The 13,568-nt window shown below is 42.6% G+C and overlaps 1 long non-coding RNA gene across 1 annotated transcript in view; it reads right to left on the minus strand.

Annotated features, from left to right (window-relative positions):
* Positions 1–3,815: 3,815 nt before the first annotated feature.
* The window catches only part of LOC146785775 (uncharacterized), a 96,910-nt gene continuing 87,157 nt past the window's right edge, over positions 3,816–13,568 (minus strand). Inside the window, exon 3 of the long non-coding RNA XR_014970474.1 lies at positions 3,816–5,459. This is a non-coding gene — a long non-coding RNA (uncharacterized LOC146785775). The remainder of the gene's footprint in view (positions 5,460–13,568) is intronic.

Genomic DNA, 13,568 nt, shown 5'->3' on the forward strand with positions numbered 1-13,568 from the left:
GGAGGGAAAGGCGGCAAGGGAAAAAAGGCCAACCTATTGCTCATAGTTCACTAACTCAAAAACTCCTTGAACTCGTAGATTGTTTCAAAATTCTAAAGCACATTTTTGTGATAATGATACACAACACATTTCACTGCTGCTCTGCTTCAGAAAATGATCTAAACTGTTAGTAAAGCTGTAACAGTGCCCTTTATAAATGTTGCAGGGGCTGTATAAATGAGACAGACCTATGAGCGGTTTAATGGGTCCCTGATTAGCCCTTTTTAATGGGGATTTAACTGCTTTGTTTGTGAGCTTCAGCCAAGAAAACAGATTACCTTCATCAAATGCTAATGCCCCGGAGTTGATCTGAGCCCCGTTCCGATCCGGAAAGGTGTCATGAGACTGCAATAACTACAATTAAGTAAATTGTTGTGTACCTGTCAGCTGTTTAAAATAACATGGCCGAACCGGAAGCTTAAGGCTCTTGAAAGTCTGCGAGTGTGATTTATTATTTGGGCCACAGTCAGTCCTGCATTACTCGTAATGTTTTTAAGTGTCACACATAATGGAAATACTGACTTTATATATTGGAATAAATGTCTACACATTCATATAGAAACCACTTTATGAGTGCAGTGGAACACCGGAAGCAAAATTAATGGTTAAGTGATTTTATATCACTTGGCATTCAAGTTTCTTGTTATGGCTTCCTTGATAATTTACATTTTGCGATTTAAATTTTAAAAAATCAAGATACGTATTCTTTTTTTACATTTGTATGCACCCTTTGGTAACATTTTCTTTTTTGCTACCGGGCTAATTCAAATAGGGGCATATTATCAAGCCAGGCGATAAAATTATCGCCGCTTTAACAGCAGAAAACTGCCGCTAAAACGGCAATAATGGGCTTGATAATATGCTCTATGGAATTCCAATTGAAACTCATGTTAAACGTCCTTCACATTTAACATGGGCTTCAATTAGAATTCCATAGAGCATTTTATCAAGCCCATTATCGCCGTTTTAGCGGCAGTTTTCTGCCGCTAAAGCGGCGATAATTTTATCGCCTGGCTTGATAATATGCCCCATTGTGAGGTGAGGTATCTAGCAGCTTTAAAGTTTTCAGTGTGTTTGGCATCTTTAGGTACAGAAATTGACTGTGCACATGTAAGCGCCGCTTTGGAGCTTAAGATAGCGCTTAGGCTAGTGCTCCAACAACTTATATTTTGCTTCACAAGTATTTATAAAAGCAGATTAGATATGGAAGCAATGGAGTATTATACAGTTTGACAAATATGTATTTATTTACTTATTCATAAAACACACTACTATCACCAGAAGGCATTGTGGCACAAGGGAAGGACAGAAAACTGTAAGGATGAAACAGAAAAAGAAAGAGGATAAGAGGAGACAAACAGCTGCGGCCCGTGCAGCTAAGAGCAGTGGGGCAGTGGGGCCGGGTGGGGGGTGGGGATTTCGACATATGACCAGGAGGTAAATGTAATTATTTATTTAATTTTCCCTCGTGATCATCTGTCAAATCCCCCCCCCATCCCCCAACCTGGTCGAACCGCTCTCACCTGCACGGGCCGCAACTGCAGACAAAGGAATCAGCAAAATAACTAGATTTGAAATTTTTATGAAAGATCAAGAAATGAGAGGCACTGGAATTTTAAAGAAAGTCGAGGACCCGAAAGACTTTGCCTACTTCTGTGCAGGATAATCAAAAGTAAGAGAGCTGGATCTAAGGGGTCCCGAAGCAGCATTATGGTTGGGAAAGTGTTTCGGATTCCTTCTGGTAGTAGGTGTGATGAAGCATGGAAATACACTAGTCTGAATGTGCTGCTTGACCAGAGGTCAGTTATTATGGCAAACATTGCAGATGTGAAAACAGACTAAGGTTTGACCTAGTTCCTTTGAATGAAATGGGTGTGAATGAAACCTGCATTTGTTAAATTAATGTTCCCATTGCACCTGGTCGGGGAAAGCCCAAAATCACAGAAACAAAGGATAAATACCAGATCTCTGAAGCCAAACACAGGAGGGGCTCCAATTTTTGGTGTGAAGGGGTCAGATATCTGCATCAGCTGCAGTGGAGCGGAGGTTATTCCAAAGAACATTTGAAGTCACCATCTTAAAATGTTGCAGAAAGCTGTGCTGGAGGGCTGGGGCAGGGGTAGAGTGATGATGTGGCACCGTAGTATTGGCCAGGGGTGCCTGGCTTCTAGAACTTTCCATACTAAATTATGAATCCCTGCAAAAGGGAGTGACACTTGAGAAGACACTGAACTCATAAGTGACGACTGCGAAAAAATGGCCAGCTGGAAGGAGAAGCCACCTGATGCAACTGCAAGGCTGGACTAAAGGACTTCATCTCTAGCTGGACCTCAGGATTAGGACAGGTCTCCCCAGGGCCAGTGACACTGGCTTCCATATGCCCCCCAAGGATCAGTTAGTGTAATGGACTTGCTGGGGGATCCTGGATAATTCCTCTTAGGTGCCCTTCAGGTAGCCAGGAGTATGTGGGACCTGGAGAGGGCAAGAGGGAGGATGTTTAGCTTGCTGGTTGTGGAAGATGCCCCCAAGCAGGAGAGAGCATCAGGAGTGCAGGTGGAGAACAGATCTGGTGTGGGGAGTACTAGAAATCAAGCTCCCAAACAAAAGTCCAATTTTGAGGCCAAGAGGATGAAAATATACCCCGGTGGCTTGAGCTCTATGGGGTCACAGAACTTGAGGCTGGAAGGAAAACATTAAGAGCGTGACTCACAGCTATGATTTAAAAAGATTCCCCCAGGGAGGGTCAAGCCTCGGTGGGGTTGGTGCAACCTCATTTTAATATTTTGAATGAGAAGGGGGCGTGCTTGTGACCCCCTCCCTGAAGCCAGTCTTGGCCATGGGATGCCCATTCCGGGGCCCAGAGCACAAGAGCATTGTATACCAGGACCCTGTCACCCTGCAACAGCAAGAGCCAGAATGCTTCGAGGCCAGAAGAGAGCCCCAGGAACAAGGCATTGTGTATCCCTGCTCCCAATGCCTGTGGGGGGGAGCAAGAACACACCACCAGCATCAGCCCAACCATATACGCTGGTTGGAAATTCACTCAGTCCTGCTCCCACCCACGATGATACCTCTAGTAGCGAGAACAGAAGGAGCCAGCAAGCAGCACAGGAGTGGGCTCCCTGCTCTGCCCCATCCAAAGCTCACACCGTGTGCCCCTCAAATGAGGAGGGACATCCAGGCGCTAAAAATTCGGAAATGTGGCACAAGGTTGCACACCCCCAGAGAAAAATATTTGTTTCAGAGATGCCAATTTAATATGCAGAAGGCCTGAGCAGCTGTACCTTAGGTGCGCTCCTAAGCCAACAGTGCAGACCCCAAATCTGAATATTTTACTCATGTATTGCTCCAGAAAGGGAAGCAACACCACCAATGTTTTCAGGAAGTGGGAGGGATGCCAGAGGATCATCAGACCCCCAGTAAATGTATCAAAAATGTCCTTAGGTATTCCAGGACATTGAATTCCTGACCCTGGGGGAGGTTTTGTGTGGTTTTGATGCACTTCTAAAGACTGTTCTTTTGTATATGGGCTTGGAGTGCAAGGATTCTTGATGGTGGGTCCCATGGCTGCATTTGCAGCAGAGAAAAGTAGAAATAGGACTCTGGGAAAAATGGTATTTAGCACAATGCTTTATTGATAATGATGGTTGACAATGCAAGGTTTGACATTACAATGAATAGTGCTGAATGGTGGTACTATTTCCATTGACTTCAGTAGTGTTTCAATAGTGAATTATAACTTGTTGCTACTTCTACTGATGTTCTGTCACCCTGACAATGCTAGTAGGCCTGAATTTTTCAAAATGACAACTCCCTGTATTGCATAGGGTTCAGATCCCACTAGTTATGTAACTTGTAATAATGGTGTTACAAACAGTATCTCTAGCTACTTGATGATACATATTTGTAATTTAATTTGTAGTATTTAGTAGTGTAAGTTTAAATAAACTACTTTTCCTTTTTATGGAAAAAAACACACTGATTGGCCTTGGACTGCTCTCCTTTGCTATCCAGAGAGGGTAATGTGCTACAATGGGGTAGTTGGCTCTCAGCAAAGTCAAAGTTTCAGACATATTACTTGTGAAGGACTCACGTCTTTCTCAAATAATTACCCAATAACAGTGTGCTAGATGGTCTAATAAAATGTTATGACCTACTGAATCAAAAGCCACAGGTTGGTCTAGAAACAGAAATTTCGTGGTCTGATTTTGATCTATAGTGACCTGTAAATGTCTAAGGAGTCAACACAAGAACCACCTTAGTACTGTGTCCTCAGTGAAATCTGGCCAGACTTTTCTATATGATTCATTACCAATATTGCCTGGGAATTGGCTCTAATAGAATTAATTTAATCAGGTATCTAGTGAATCTTAATATTGTATATAATGTATATACAAGTATATGTACTATGTCTGGATGACAGTGTAAAACTTAGCCCACTCCTATTTTCGTAACATTTGTTTTTAAATTTGCCAATCCTTTGTAGAATTAAAAGTTAACAAAATAAAACAGTAGGTGAAAAGCTAGAAAAATGCAGATGTTTTCTAGTCCCCCCCACCCTCTCTAAAAAACCTACATTTAGTGGAAGAGGTTACATGCAAAATTATTTTTAAGTGAATCCATAGGTAAGACAAAATAGAAAAAGAGAATAGTTAAGAAAGTATGTAATGACAGTGATATTCTCGCAAAAGGCTCTGCTGATCCTCCCTAAAATATAAAGATTATTGCTGCAAATGGTAATATCCCCAGCCTCAAATACAAATACAGATTTCTCGATTTCTAAATACAAATTATGACCTCACACCTTCTGATCTTCAAATAATACTTGTTCCCCAGAGTAAGACCAGATCACTCCCCTAATTATGTTTTCTTTTACTTAAATTATATATTTTTGAAGGCACCAATATTTTTTAGTATCCGTTCAGTTATCTATATCTTGTGTCTATTTGGAATTTCAATCACGTACATTTGTTTCTCAAAGTTCCAGACCATAACACAAGATCTTATGCACATGCTATGAGTATTCTCATGACAGTTCATCATGTTGTTAGAGCGCAAATATTGATCGAATCTGATAAAGTCTTTTCTTTTATTCCAATAAAAACAAAGGATCCAGCCAACATGTGTTTCGTCACTCTGGGGAAATGTCTCCCGACTTCTTCAGGGCACTCCGCTGGTTGTCATTCCGACCCGGCTGGTAAAATATGTGGGTATTCTTGGTGTTTGAGTCAAAATTATAGTGCTCTCCAAAGGTCGTGATTGAACCTAAAATGAAAAATAATCGGTGGGTAATCCATGTTGTAATACGAGTATGACGTGCTAGTGAAGAAAGATGTTGCTCGATGTAAGGTGATTACACTCCGATCGACCTCGACCATGGGTGTGCGTTCTGTTCCGGATTCCAATTGGAGTCTGGAAGCCTGGTTAAAAGAAGGAACATCATGAACATTAGCTCAATAAATACCAACTGGTGGATAAAAGCAAACACATAAACCAGTTTTGGAGAAATGTCCTTCTGCGATGAAAGGCTGCAGCAATGTGGTTACCGCATCTGACCTAGAATTGTAGACCAGCAGGGCTGGAAAATAACCTGCCTTCCACCTTCCAAAGAAAATATATAGAAGCATATTTCCAAAGACATGGCACAATTCAGCACAGCAAGCAAAATTACTTTGCTGCAGTGTGTGATATTGCAAGAGGAGAACTGCATCACATCTTCAAAGAAATAGCTTAGGGGCCGATTACGTTGGCGGGCGGAACGCCACTGCACCCATGGCGGTGGCGATCCTCCCGCCAATGTCCACTGCCCACTTCCATTTCCCCCTACCACATTACGATGGCGGGGGGACGCTGGTAGGTGGAAAAAGTGTTTAATATGGTGGCGGTGTCTGAAAGACACCGCCATCCATTTTTAGCTGACTGCAGAGAGCAGCCTTTCTATGGCGGCAACGCCGCCATGGAAAGGCATGCGGATCCTGCATTTGGGTGCCCGTTGCGGACCCCCTGGGTGTTGGGGGGTGAGGGGTGCACATGGGGAATACCTATGGTACTCCCCAGCATTTGCATGCACAAGGTGGCAGGCACCGCGCAGTGCCTGTCACGTGGTGCATTCAAATGCACAACATGCATTTTTTACTTTGCGGCGGGTGCTGCTTGCAGCAACGCTTGCCACAATGTAATAAATGCGGGATGCACCCGCCAGTGTGGCGGGCGCATCCTAATGCCAATGGCGGGACCGCCGCACCTTTGGCGGGCGGTCCCTTTAGCCGTTGCAGTGGCGGGTGGACTATGTCCACCCGCCATCGCAATAGGCCCCTTACTTCTGCTCTCTCCATGTGCTGGCTCACTCTGGGCTGCCTATCACCAACAGAGCAGCCGTGCGTCATAGTGGAAGAGTGGCTGCATTGTGGACAGTAATGTTTTTTTTGCAGGGAGGTGTACCTTCATGCACAAAAACTATTCTTTGAATCTTTCTCCTCTTTGGATGTGAATGTGTGCTGCAGTATACAGCACACATGAAATGAGGAAATCATGAAGAAAGATAAAGATATTTCTCCTTGTTATGCCAGCCTCAGTGGGGTGTACCATTTTTGCACAAACCCATGTCTACAACTCTTTGTAAGTATGGGTGTCTATCAAATCCATGGGTGGATGCACAGGACCACCCTTGCACCACCTATTGAACACCCATTTGTTTACAAAGAATGCAAACCAACGTTAGTGTTGCTTTGTAAATACAAAGCTAGATTTTACATTTTCTGAGAACATTTTCTATTATACTCAAAAAAATGGTGTCCTTTGAAATGGAAGAGAGCATTATTGGGCCAGTGTTCATCCTAAAACAAGTTTCCTTCGAATTAATTCATACCGTATGGGACAATATCAAGGAAATTAATAAAATAGGGAAGGACTAGTACATAGGAGGTGATTACAAGCCATCGTGTCGGGAAGTGGGACCACCCGCCTACAAGGCGGCAGTCCCACAGGGGGAATTACGATGCAACCTCCACCACAGCCGTCGCACTCCCCATATATCACATTGCAGTGGGTGCTGCTGGCAACAGCACCCACCACAATTTGAAAACAGCACGTATTACATTTCCCTGCACCATGGTGTGCCTGCCACTTGGTGCAGGGAAATGTAGGGGGCCACCTTAGGTGCCCCCCAAGTGCAAATACCAATTACCCCTGCACAAGGAGGGCCCACAACAGACCCCTAAAGTCCACCCCTGCCAGCCTTTCCAAGGCGGGTGAACAGCCATGGAAAGGCTGGTGGGGAACCAGCATCGTAATGTTACCAGCGGTGCCTAGCAGGCACCGCCAGCTTGTATTACATGCTGAGGGCCTCCGCCGCAACGGCAGGCTCAAGGAGCCCATCTGATGTTTGCTAGTCGGAGTTTCAGACCACCACGGCACCGCTTGCCATAATAATATAGCAGGCAGTAAATGGCCTCATGATAGCGGTAAACTCACCACTGACAGCCTGTCGGTGGCGGGTTCACCACCATCCTAATGAGCCCCATAGTTATATTAGACCCTTTCCTAAATTAGTCAGTTCAGTGTACTTTTACCACTGGGCCTAACTTTATTACAGAAAAATTGGGTTTAAGTAGACTGTCAATATATAAGAAATATATACCAAAGCATTCAATGTCCATAAACCAATATTACTATTGTCATGCACAATATTGCTGAAACTTTCCCAACTTCAGAAGACAGGAGTCACGGATTTGTTATAAGTATTTTGTATTATAGTCCAAGATACAGTCGACACGTGTTTCGTCACGGTTGTAATCACATATGTTATGTTGTTATGTTATGTTAGCCAGATTTATAAAGCACACAGCTGCCCCAGCAAAGGGGCGTCCCGGCGCTACGATAGATAAGATATCAGGCCACAGCATAACCATATGTAAATGAGTATATCTTAAATAATAAAATGTCATTTTTACACAAATCTTTGCACAATTTACTGTGTAGTGATATTCTACTCCAGTAAGACAGTCACCGTGAACTACATCACAGAACCTACAAATGAGAGTGAGTGATCCACAGTGCGCAAATGCAGAAAAGTTGTATCAGAAAGGATGAAGAGAAGATTTTCCCAAAATGAATGGTATTTGATTATCCTGATGTGAAAAAGTAAAAGTAAAAATTGATAGATGAATGGACATCAAGAGAAGCACGAAGAATTATTGTGTGTATCACCACGTGAAAAGATGAGACTATAGAGACCCTGTAAAAACTTAAACAAAATATAATAGGATAGCTGACCTAAAGATAAGGACTGTCAATAAATATGCCTGAGTTGGGCCGGCCTAAGACATCATAGCCTCTAATATATGTGCCCCAGAGGATTTGGAATACTTTATTACATTAATAAAATTCAATCCAAGGGTTTCAGAATTCACTGGGCTGCATAAATAGCACTAATTATATGGTTGTCAATAAACCGGGTCATAATATGGATTATGGTGCTTTGTGCACCAAAATCAACATGTTGCAGAAGTTATTAGACCTTTTCCCTCTGTTAAATATCCGCAAGTTAACCTGTGTTACATCACACAATAATAAATGCAAAATTAGAAAAAATGTTGTCTTGCAGAGCACTACAATTAATACAACGGTAGGAACACATTTTGATTGCAGAGAGATACAATTTACTATTCCCACTCCACTGATTGTAACAGTAGGGAAAGTGTTAAATTGCGGAGGGATTACATTTACTATTCTCACTCCAATGAGTGCAAAAGTAGGGAAAGAGATGGATTGTGGAGGGGTAAAACTTTATATTCCCACTTCAGTCAGTGCAAACGTAGGGAAAGTGTTGGATTTCGGAGGGTTAAAATTTACTATTACCACACCAATAGGTGCAGCAGTTGGAAAAGTGTTGGATTGTGAAGGGATACAATTTACTATTCCCTCTTCATTGAGTGCAAAAGTAGGGAAAGTGTTGAATTGTGGAAAGGTAAAATTTAATATTCTTACTCCAGTCAGAGCTACAGTAGAGAAAGTGTTGGATAGCAGAAGGGCAAAATTTACTATTCCCACTCCAGTCAGTGCAAAAGTGGGGAAAATGTTGAATTGCGGAAGGAAAGAAAAGAATATTCTCACTACAGTCAGTACTACATTAGAAAAAACAATTCTCTTCAAAAGAATAAAATAATTTCAAAAGCACATTTTTAGAAAAAATATAGCTATTAAAAAATACAAATATATTTCAGGTAAAAAATATTTAAAATAAACACATATTATAATGTCAAATATGTAGCATAAATAATTACAAACATTATTAAAATGTAAATATAAAAATATTTTAATATAAAGAAAAAATATCTATTAAATAATGTTTATTTTAGTTACCATCTACCAAATACCCCTACTAAACCTACAAGCAACACCTAAAACTTAACTTTAAAAAGCTAATTATTTACACTATTAACATGAACATTTATCAAACTAATTATCAATAAATAAACATTAATAGTTTAGTTTAAAAACGTTATTGCACAATTACCATAATGAATTATTATTGAATTAAATTGAATTGACTTTCCACGATAAACCACCACAAAATATACAACACACTCCTAAAATGTAACTAAAAAAAATACACCATTAACATAACAAATGTTAAAAGTCAATAACTATCATAAATTAAAAAATATATTCTAACCTAATTAAAATGTAATTTGCTTCCTACCACATACCCCAACAAAACCCCAAAACACACCTAAAAGTTTAGTTTAAAAAATCTATCACACAATTAACATAATTAATTAAAAATAAAATAATCATTAACAAATTGAAATACAACTATTAATTGCCTACACATAATTAACTTCCCACCCAGTACCCCTATAAACCTCATAACCTCACAAACTATACTATTAGAGGCAGTCCCCCTATTAATATTTAGGAACTCAATTAACCACTTCCTCATATGATCCTGATAAGCCTGTTCCAATAAAATTTCCTTTCAAACGTCCAGATCATAGGGACCCTAGCCGCACGGAAAAAGGGACATTGTACAATCAGAGGATTGTGGTCAGATAAGATTCTTGGGGGGGCAGAAATGGAAGCGACTTCTGCTAGCTGATCTGAGATAAAGAAATAGTCCAAACGGACCATTTTATTGTGCGGGCAGAGAAATATGTGTAGCCATCTTGATCCTTATTATGCCGGTACCAGAGGTCAGTCAGACAATGTTCTTGAATCAAAGCTTGGAGAGCCTTAAACACCCTGGGTTTCCTACCCGAATATTTTTGAACCCCAGCTAAGTTGTAATCCCCAGACAAATTAATATTCATATCACCACAAAAACAAATAGGATGTGGCCAGAGTGCTAATTCTACATTTAGATAATTTATCACCTCCGGATCGTCCAGATTTGAGCCATAAATAGTGTAGATAGTTAATGATCTATTGTTAATTACCAATTCAACTATCACCCATCTACCCGCACTATCCTGGCTAGTTTTATTACAGATTCCGACCCCATGTTTTAGCAAAATGGCCACGCCTCTAATCATAGAGGTCTGGCGGGAGCATCCAATTAAATCATCACCAGGGATTTTCATACAATCCCGTTTAACCCAGGGTGTGTGTGTCTATCTGCATGGTTTGAACACTTTTAGAAAACAGAGCCCTTTTTTTAGCGTCATTGAGACCACATATGTTCCATGAACATAAACATAGCTTACCCAGTCCCTGTAAATCCATAAGCAAGCCTAATCTGCAGCAAAAAATAATGGCCATTTTAATCCAACATTCTAAAAAAGTACAACGACTAGTAATGAAAAAAGCACCATAAGTGCCACGACTAAGACTCAAATTCAAGCATTTAAAGACCCCCACCCCTGCCATCCCCCCTTCCCGACACCTTTGATACCTCCCCCACACTTCAGCACCCCTACCCCCCCACCCCAACACCCCCCTAGCCCCTCACCCCCCTTATTGGGCAACAGGACCAAAGTCCTTGTGATGAAAGAGGCTGGTTTACCCCCGCTCTCCCCTGGCCTTTACCTGGGACCCCCCCCAATCCTAAAAGGATTACTTAAGGATGCGCCTTATGAGAAAAATACAAAAAAAACCAGTAAATTCGCCAAAAAAAGAACTCTCTCTCGAAGAAGAAGATATTCTCATATAAACGGCACAAACTCCTAGCGTTAAGAACCTAAGACTCCTAGAGCAGAAAAACGTTTTGAAAAAAGAGGCAGGAAGTGGCTATATTGCATTTAAGAACTCCTTAGCCTGAATTTCGGACACAAAAAATCTAGTCTGGCCCTGATGAATAATTTTCAATTTAGAGGGAAAGAGTAAAAATGCTCAAATGAAAAGGAGCTATTAACTGTCGGAGCTGCCACCTCCGCTCTACAGTTGCTGGACAAAAATCTGGTCGAACAAAAAATTCGCAACCTTTCCCTGCCCTCCTCCTGTCTGGTCTGGCTAGGTCATAGATCTTCTCCCTGGCTAGAAAGTTATTCAGGCAGATTAATATAGCACAAGGCTTTTCCACAGTCTGAGAAACGATGTGCGCGCTGGATTTCAGATCGCCAATCCCACTGTGTAACATCAGGGAATGCCTCGGTAAATAGTTCCACAACAAACTGCCTAATGTGTGATCCTTCACACCCTTCTGGAACCCCCAAAATCATAAGATTGTTCCTCCTGGCCCTGTTTGAAAGATGAGTCAACTTCCAGAGCATATCTTCCCTCTGCGTTTTGATAAGATCTGTAATGCCCTTCTAAGTGGCTAGATCATCTTCTAGAGTGGAAATCCTCACCTCAGCCTCAACGATCCTGAACGCTATGTCAGAGCATGTTTTGGCCACTCTCCGAATTGAATTTTGCATCCTCCGACATGCACCCTGGGTTCGTGCACTCTCCTGACGGGTCTCTTCACGATGGGTCATTATTGTTTGATAGATAATTGAGAGTGTCACCTCACTAGGGGGTAGCTGGGAAGGGCTAGCCCCCCTACCCCCCAGATCAGTAGGGTTGTCCAGTAAACCAGATTGTGTGGAGAAGGAGTAATCCCAGATTAGTGAGCCCGGATTAGTGCTCGACAAGAGGGCTGCCTGCTCTCTGACAGCTTTTCGGACTGTACGGGGGCCAGGGGGGGAAGCCTCTGCCCTTGATACTTCATTAATTTGATGATCACCAAACTCACTATCATCATCGTCATCAGTCCACTCCTTGTCAAAACATTCCTCCTCCAATGAGGCAGAGTGATCAGATAGGGAATAGAATTTATCTCCCCCTTCTAAGTCTCTTGTGCTTCCATTGAGTGGAATCCGAGCACTTTGTTGAACCTCTTGAATTCCTGCATCTAGAATAGCTTTATTTTGAGATGGTAGTTCGTCAATCTTTTGTACCCGTAAAGCACCATCTTCAATATTCAATATATTTGGGACTACAATTCCCAGAATTCCATTGGGTGGATTTGATGCCACTGGCTGCGCTTTGTTGTTGGGGTCGGACTGGGGAATTTCAACACCATTAATGCCATTCTCTCTCCCCTCAGTTCTTGCTTCCAGGAGCCCTAGGTGAGACCGGTTACCTGCTACTTGACCAGATGTCACCCCCATTCCGGACAAGACTGGCCCCTCAGAGAATGGAGCAGCACCTACCTTCTCACTGTCAGGGGTTCCAGAGATTTCATGAGTACAGGTGCCGGCTGCCCGCGTTTGTTCTTTGCCAGCAGCTGAGGAGCCTTTCCTTTGCTGGCTTGTAATTTGAACAGTGCAGGGAGAGTCTGTCTCGTTTTGGCCGGTTGCAGGGGCGCTGCCTGACCGTGAGCCACATCGCCGGTAATCAAAGTTAATACTGATGTGCCCCCTTGAGAAATCGGGGACTCACCCCCAGCACCTGCCAGCTTCGCAGATCCAGTCGCCTGGGCAACTCGATTCACCGCCGCCGCCGAGGAATTCTTCAGCACCTTTGGAGGCATGGCGTTGCTAAGAGACCCAGGCAGCGAGAACAAACAGCGATAGGAGGGGCATACAGAGGAACCGACCCACAGACAGAGCAAACTGCTAGTCAAACGGTCCGTAACAACGGTAATCCCCACAGCATAGCCAGCAGTGTCACAGGCTGCTACCTTGAAGTAAGTGTCTTTTTTCCATATTTTTCCATATTTTTCCGAGTCTCCCATCCCCAGGAGTCACAAGAAGTCAGCGATCGAGAGGGTCAGCCTGGAGAGAGCGTCCACCCAGCTCAGTCAGCCGAATGACCGGCCACCATCTTGCCCCCGCGTGGTTGAAGTCTTGGTTTCAAGGAGAGATAAATCACATATGGGTTACTCACACATCTGTCAACTCCTCTGAGCACAGAGGTTTATGGTCACTTGCTAACCATGACACTACAAGAGGATCATTCTCTATAGTCTGTGACTTCACCTAGATACACATGTAAGCTATTTTGCACTGGCCCTCATAGTTCAAAAGGTAGATTAGCAAGGCTACCTAAAGAATGTATTATTTGTAGATTCCCAAACCACATCACATAATGAGAGAGGTCCCTGTACA

Source organism: Triturus cristatus, chromosome 11 (assembly GCF_964204655.1).
Source record: "Triturus cristatus chromosome 11, aTriCri1.1, whole genome shotgun sequence".
In the NCBI taxonomy this organism is placed as follows: Eukaryota; Metazoa; Chordata; class Amphibia; order Caudata; family Salamandridae; genus Triturus; species Triturus cristatus.